General features: G+C 47.1%; 1 long non-coding RNA gene across 1 annotated transcript in view; it reads right to left on the bottom strand.

Moving 5' to 3' along the window:
* Positions 1–533: 533 nt before the first annotated feature.
* The window catches only part of LOC106039832 (uncharacterized), a 110,489-nt gene continuing 103,460 nt past the window's right edge, over positions 534–7,562 (bottom strand). The window contains exon 4 of the long non-coding RNA XR_010826180.1: positions 534–1,785. This is a non-coding gene — a long non-coding RNA (uncharacterized lncRNA). The remainder of the gene's footprint in view (positions 1,786–7,562) is intronic.

Raw genomic sequence — 7,562 nt, 5'->3', positions numbered from 1 at the left:
GATAAAAGGCTTAGAGGGATACAGACTCCTGCTTTGGCCTATAAATCAAGTGCAAGAGTCTGGGTACGAAGCTCGTAACAGCTGGCCCAAAGGCTTCCTTTCGTTTCAGAGGGGCTTGCTCCTGTCCACGGCTGGTGCGGGTGGCAGGGAAAGCCCTCGTGTAATTTTATTGCTGGCCTTTACTGGGAACCACACGCTTTCTGTCCTCTGAAACAGCAGCACTGGGTTTGGCTGGTTTGGGATGCAGACTAAAGTGGGCATCACTGAGTCTGGTGATCGTGGCAGAAGAAAAATATCCCTACTTCCATTCCTGAATGAAAGGATTCCAGCCTTAAAGTGAAGCGATGCAAACTTATCTGTCTTTCTGAGAGAAAAAAACAGTGTTTATAATTAAATTAAATACCATTTTTTTAAAGCAAGCCTTTAGGAGGCATTGTCTGCAAGGTATGAGTGAGAAGACCTGGTTAATAAATCTGTCTAACATATGCTTGGAATATCAGATGAGCAGTCACCAGCACAACCATTACAATAAAGATGCAGTATTATTTCACTATTGCTATTTATTTGCATGCCAACAAATGCCATCCAGATTAGGCTCCTGTTACGCTAGGAACTGTGTATACACACAGTAAGATAAGTGCTGCTAAAAAGCACTTGTGATCTCAATTTAAATTAAGCACAACAGGTATAAGTAACAAACAAATGTGGGCAATGAAAGAAAATGCATAAAAGCTCGAAAGATAAGGAGTGCCCAGAGGCTGCTCTTTTTTTTCCTTTCTTTTTTTTGTTAAGAACCATAGCTAATGAATGGCCTGGAAAAAAAGTGTATTAAACACCATTTTAAGCAGAAACATCACTGAAAAATAAATTCAGAGTTTCATAATCATAAACATTTATACAGGAAATATGATGCTGAGAGTTTTGCTTATCCAATCGGGGATTTAAAATATGCCGTGTAACCACAGACAAGAATCAAAGCTGCTCCAAATACACTTCCCAGACACTCTTAACTGACAAGATTTAGGCCAAGATTTATCAGTAGAAACTATTTTTAAATATCATGTTGCCATTAAACACGTTTCAGAAAGTTGCAATCACGGAGTATTCACAGAAAGCAAAGTGTCTGAAACTGCCACCAAAACTCATTTTGAATAAAATGAATGTGAGGACCGAATGGCACTATTTTTCATTTGAAAATGTCATTCTTTCAAAATGAAAATATGTTGTGAAAATGCACTAATTCTGACTGGGGGATATAAAAGAATATTGACGATGATGAGATGTCCTGGTTTGGCATTTTTAGCATAATAGTCTCTGATGTTTCCTTGTGAAATTATTTAAATTCTACTTTTTCACCTGATAAACCATAATCATCAACACTGAAGCAAACAATTACAGTTTTGTCAACTGATGAAGGTCCACCTAAACAGTTTTGTGGGTTTGTGTCTGTTCCTGTTATATCACTCCTTATAAAAACCATCTCATGTCTGAACTAAATGCGTTCACAGACCCATCTGTCAGGTCCATTTTTAGCTTCAATCAACGAGACATGGGCCGAGAACTACAAAAACTCATCTCCAGAACCACTAGAGCCGTCCACAGGAGGGACTGCAGCCCGTGATGGATTATCAAACTGCTTTTGCTGGGAGAATTCCCCGATTCTTGCTTCACACCCCCATTTTGAAAGGGTGAAACAAACCAGGGGTGATTCTGCATTTGCTGAGCTGCTGTCCGCAGCCTTTCACCCGCACGTTTGGGACCAGCTCTGCTCTCCTACCAGGTAACCTGCAAGGATAAAATGCTTTAGTGCCCTTCTGTGTGATGGGAGAGACTAACTGGGCTCAGCCTCTGGCTGGGGAATCCCACTTGCCCACTTTTCTATTCTTTACCCCCATTTCTGAGCTTCTCCCTCCATTTCTCCTGGCCATTACCTGCCATTGTGTGTGACCTGTGGATGCATCCCCTAGAGACGACAGAGGGAGGTTTTGACAAAGGTCTCTGAGACGAGCCACTCTAAAAGTGACAAAAATGTAAAACCCTGCTGAGCTAAATGCAACGTGAAAAGGGCAAAGCTAAAGTCGGCTCAGCAGAAGCAGTCCCCCTTGCTCAGAACAGACTGCCTCAGCAGAGACCAGGGCTGGCCTGCTGTTACCTCGCACTTCTGAGCAACAGGACTTTTAATTCAGCACCCGGGGGCGAGAGGGAAAGGCCTGTGCCTGATGACATTTCTTGTCTCCGATCCCATCTGCGGCCACCAAAAGTTCAGCTGGCGTTCCTGAACACGATGGCTGTCCGGGAGGCGTCACGCTGCCAACGAACTCACCCCAGCGTGGCTTCAGCGTACCGAGAACTCGGAAGAGAAAACCTCTCCCACCCTCAAAACCTCAATTAAAATGAAGAGCAGAAGGTGTAAGATGCCCTCTGGTCATCACACAAGCACCTCCTGCCTGAACCCATGCAGACACACGAAGCACACGCCGTCATTTCCAGCAAAGGGAGAATGGGACGTCATGCCGCAGCCCAGGGGAAAGTGACCACCAGGTTCGAGCTGAGTATAACACAGATGAGCACTGTGAAATGCCACTCTGCGTGCTTTAATTTCCCCACACGAGTGGGAGAAGGCGCTGCTGGGTTAAGCCTGGGGTCTGGAAAGGCGGTGCGCGGAGCGAGCCAGCCGCCCTGCATTCACACCAAAACCCCTGCTGCTGCTCTCCTGGGGGGCGTAAGCTGTTTCTTCCCGCTCTGCCCCCGTTCTACAATTCATGGTGCACACTGAGATTGGGAAAGCAACAAAAGAAAACAGCAGAGATAAATATTGTGGAAGAAGAGCAAAACTTTGGCAGCCGAGCAAAGCTCCCACGGAGGGACGTGCAAGTGCACGCACGCCCGTGAGCGGGGACTCTCGGGCTGTGCCAGGGAGCGGGATGACTGACAACAGCCTCTCGAGGGCTACGAGCCAGGCACGGCAAAAAGCCACCGCTGTAAAGCAGCAATTTGGCAGCGGCTGGTGCGCGGAACCACCCCAGGAAACAGCAGCAAAGACCAAGGTGTGAATCCAGCCCACGCAGCCCTGGCAAAGTCCTGCTCATTTCCTCGCAAAATGGGCTCTAAAGTGCTGTGAATCACCCAATTCCCAATTTATTTCTGAAAGCCATTCAGGAGAGGGAGAACGACAGAGGAACATCTGTGCTGGTAAGATATACTGGAACCCAAACAGCGAACAGTATTTCAGTGGGAATTAAACTTCTTCCCCTTCCTCGAGCTTGCAGTTGACAAGAATTTTCATGCAACAAAGGGAAAGGAAAGAAAAGCATTTGGCAACACCTTGGTTGTTGTTTTTTTCCCAGACAGCTGCTTGAGCAAGATTTTTATCTGCCCAGAGGTTACAGCTGACTGGTTGTGCCAGCATCATTAGCAGATAACATGAGCAGCTCGTCTGGAAAAGACAAACACCCATCTATCCCGCTCCTGCTCTCCTGTGGGGGTCACCAGCAGATGTCTGGATGAAAACACGACAGACACACTGCCCTCCCCAGCTTTCCCAGCTCCCAAACTGTGACTGTAGGGTTTGGCAACACTTCCAGATGAGGGATCCCAAGGATGCTTTCTAATTCCTGACTGGAGCACACCACCCAGGCAGGCACCATCCCCTTGGTGCGATGGCAGAGGAGGTCCCTCTGCTTCCCGTGGGCTGATCCCCATGGCAAAAAAAGCAGCGAGGACCAGAGCAGAGCTGTCTTTGCTCCAAGGGGACAGCCGTTCGGGTGGCAGTGGGCTGGGGATGCGTGTCCAGCAGGGAAGGCTGCCTGCAGCTGTGGCACTTCTGCTCTATGGCACCAGGATCTCAGATCCTATCCTGGTGGTTCCCTAGGATTAGAATAATACCGTGCTTTGATAACAGCACAGTGCCCATGAGGATCTCAGCACTGACTAGTCATTTTGTATCAGCCATGTGCTGAAAAACACTCCAGCAAAATATGTATACAGAGAGGAGAATTCCCATCGAATGACTGGATTTCAGTAGAGCTTCGCGGGACTTGATAGACTCAGGCAAAATGCTAGGGAGGGCACTTCAGCTTGCTACTTCTCTGTATGGGCTCATTAATTAAGGCCTCATATGAAAGCATCCCATAGTTTTCTCCTGTGGTGGCCAGGCAGTTCAGAGCAACGCTGCTGCTGTTCTTTCAGGGCTGTTCCTGCAGCACACACGAGCTCTGAGCTAGCAGAGACAGGAGCAGCTGCTCTCAGAGGAGCCAGGAGGGCTGCTCCAGCACATCCACACCGCTGAATAGCTGTCAGAGCTGCAACAAAATTTTCCTTCCTTAATGATGTTACTCCCCTGATCAAAAAGCACCACCTCCTGGCAGTGCAACACGCAGTTTGGAAAGGTTTTGTTCGCACAGGGACTTGGTTAGAGAAGGGCTGCTGAGTAGAGTCAGTTAGCACATGAAGAAGAGTGCTACGGGACTGAAGACCTCTCCACCATCCTGGGGACCCTGTTCTCACTGCCACGGGGTGGGTAACACCCTAGGAGCCCCTCTGCCTGTGCTGCAAGGTGAGTGTTTTGCCCTCTCTGCAGTGGCAGAGGGAGAGGGGGTCTCCTCCAGGGCAATAAACTCTCAGCCTGCTTTTTTCTGCATAAAAAACACATAGTAATGATGCTTTTATCACCAGCTCTCTGCATCCCTAATCTTGTAAGCGAATGCAAAGGGCTAAGGTTTTAAACGGAGACCTTGCCTTGGCCTGAAGGGAATTCCTGGTTCAGACGGCGGAGTTGTTCCTCCGACCAGCTCCAGCCAGCTGCCTGCCTTTGAAACAGAGCTGGCCAGCTTTCTTAGCAGCTCCAAAGCCCTCACTTCTAGCTTGCCCTAACTTGGCCTTCTTCCTGGTAAGAACAGGTCCAGCTCTGCTGTCATCTCATCCTTGCTTCTCTCTGGAACCTGGCCATATCTCAGCCTGTTGAATTTCCTACAAAATGGGATTGTTGCATCCTGGCAGATGAGCAGAGCGCTCACCTCCACGGTAACACATCTCACCTGGGGGCATAAATTTTCCTTATTCCCTTCCCCTGTTCCAAACCTTGCCTATTTTATCGCATTAAGACTCAGAGTCCATTCAATCCAAAGAAAAAGTGTGACGTTCAGCCTACAAGGACCAAACAAGGAAGCAGGGGACATAAAGAAAGAAAACAAAGAAAAAACTCACAGGTGATAACTACAATCGAAATGCTAAATACTTCTAAACACACACGGCTATATATAAATTCAGATAAGTAGATATAAAGCTTCCGCAAATATATTTAGGTTGAGAATGAAAAGGTTTCTGTCCACCTCCTGAGCAACAAGGCTCTGGAAAGGGGCAGGGAGGGACACAGGCACAGCCTGGCTACTTTAAGAGCAGAGTCAGAGCAAGACATTTCATTATACTTTCACGAGGAGCCCTGAAAATGAATAAAAACTGCAGACAGGAGGCGGGGAGGAATAAAAGGAGACAGAAAAATGTCCTTTAAAAGATCATTTCAGATGAAAGAGCATCATTTTCCATGGTCATATTACATTGAAGATTATATACTAAGGTACAAAAAATGTCCCTAAATATCAGGCTGGGACATTTACAGTCCTGGTTTAGAGATACATAGATCCCAAGAGCAAGACACATCTTGATCTGTCAGTAGCCCAAGCAGAGAGAAAGCCAGAACTCCTGGATTTTCCACTCGGTTTTGCTCTCCTCCTCTCCCAAACTCTCTCATACACCACCACCAAAGCTAGTCCTGGAAATTAAATTTTTGGGGAGAAACTTTGGGACACCCGGTTATCCGTCCCATTCTTCCTGCAATGGGAGGAGAGGAAAGGAGACCTCAAAAGCTAATTGGGTCTGCAGAATGCTTTGAAGACCTGGGAAGCGATGAGCTGTGCATGACAAAATGTGAAGTCCCATCATTTTACTTCGGGCTTCAAAGCGGCTGGGGGTGGGCATGGCCGTCAGCATCCTCATGTCGCCAGGGAACTGAGCCTGCAGCCCTGCCTGACACAAGGCAAACAGCAGCTGGGGCCTCCCCAGTCTCCTGCTGCTCATCTCAGTCTGCAGAGGAGCTGTGCCTGCAGGCTCAGGAGCCCTGGCCCTCCCGGGAAGGTGGGCAGTCCAGGCCCCAGGGTCTTTGGTGGTCCCAGCTGCTTTCCCCACTGGCCTTATCATGTAATTCCCACTTGTCCAGCATTTCTCATCTCTCCTTTCCCTCTCACCTCCAACACCATCGAACGCTGCTGGCCGTGAATTGCCTTTTGGTAGAAAAAAAAAAAAAAGATCAGCTCCTTCCTTTTTCTGAACCTCTGAATTTAATTAGGCTCATTCTGCACTTGCCTCGACGACACACGAAGAAAATTAATGTTACCAGCAGCCATCGCAGACTTCCACTGGGGCCCGTGGGAGTCTCCAATTACTTCCACTACTGGGCTACGTCAAGGATAAGAATAAAGGGCTTTAATTATTGACCCTACAGTGGTGGGCAATGGCAAGAAGATGGATACTTGGCTACCTCAGGGGTTAGCACGGGATCCTGATAGCTGCATTTGGAAGGGAATACAGCAAGGGTTGTCAGGAGCAAATAAATTCTGAGCGTGGAGCCTTCCAGCAGCCTACAGAAGCCACAGGTCTGCCTGGGCTGGCAAATGAACCAGGGCAGCGTGATGAAGAGTGCTCCTCAAGTGCACGGGACTAGTGGTGATGCATGTTTCTGAGCACTTGCACAAGTGCCAGTCCTAAAATAGAGCAGCTGAGCACCCACAGACATCTCTGCGCACAAAACTTCCCATTTCACTCCCCTCGGTTTAATCCTTCATAACGCCGCTGTGCTGAACACGAGCTATTGCATGACCTTAAGGGCGAGCAGAAAGGGGAGATAATGTGCAAGAAGGAACATGGAAGTCAATATTATTTTTTTTTTTTCTATCAAATAGATTTTCCTGGAGTAAAATACTTTCATCAACACTGAGGGGGAAAAAGAATAGAAAAAAGAAAAAAGGTGAAAAACTAAGGTTTCTTACATTTTGGGGGAATCAAACACTGGTAATGTACAGGAAAACTTTCACAACAGAAATTATTTTTGACAGCAAAAATGTCTTTAAAACCATGTTTTTACATGTTCTAAAAATGGCTGTGAACACGCCTAATCTCATGTGTGCGCACACTCACTTGCAGAACAATTTTAACAAAGCCATAAAAAAAAAAAAGACATTTCTCATAGGAATAGCAGAAAACCAAACAAAGAAAAAAATCACCCCTAAGCGCTCTCACCCAGCCATTTCTAGATGGAAAGGTTAAAATTCACTTTCCTGCAAATTCTAGCACAGAAACCAGAAGTGGTGCAGGTGCCAAGGCTTGCATCAGTCCACTCGGGCCCCACGCTGACCTCGGCACAAATCCGGCTCTTTTCCAAGCCCGTTCTTTTCAAAGGAAAGCTCTGAAATGCTTAGGACGGATGAGCTAAGTATGTCATGAGGTTTTAAACAGCCCCAGCTTTCAAGTCATAGTTTCCACTAAATAATTCACTATTTCATAAAAAA

This window comes from Anser cygnoides, chromosome 21 (genome assembly GCF_040182565.1).
Source record: "Anser cygnoides isolate HZ-2024a breed goose chromosome 21, Taihu_goose_T2T_genome, whole genome shotgun sequence".
Classification (NCBI taxonomy): Eukaryota; Metazoa; Chordata; class Aves; order Anseriformes; family Anatidae; genus Anser; species Anser cygnoides.
Note: the sequence above shows the minus strand (reverse complement) of the source record. Positions and strands in the feature narration are given on the sequence as shown.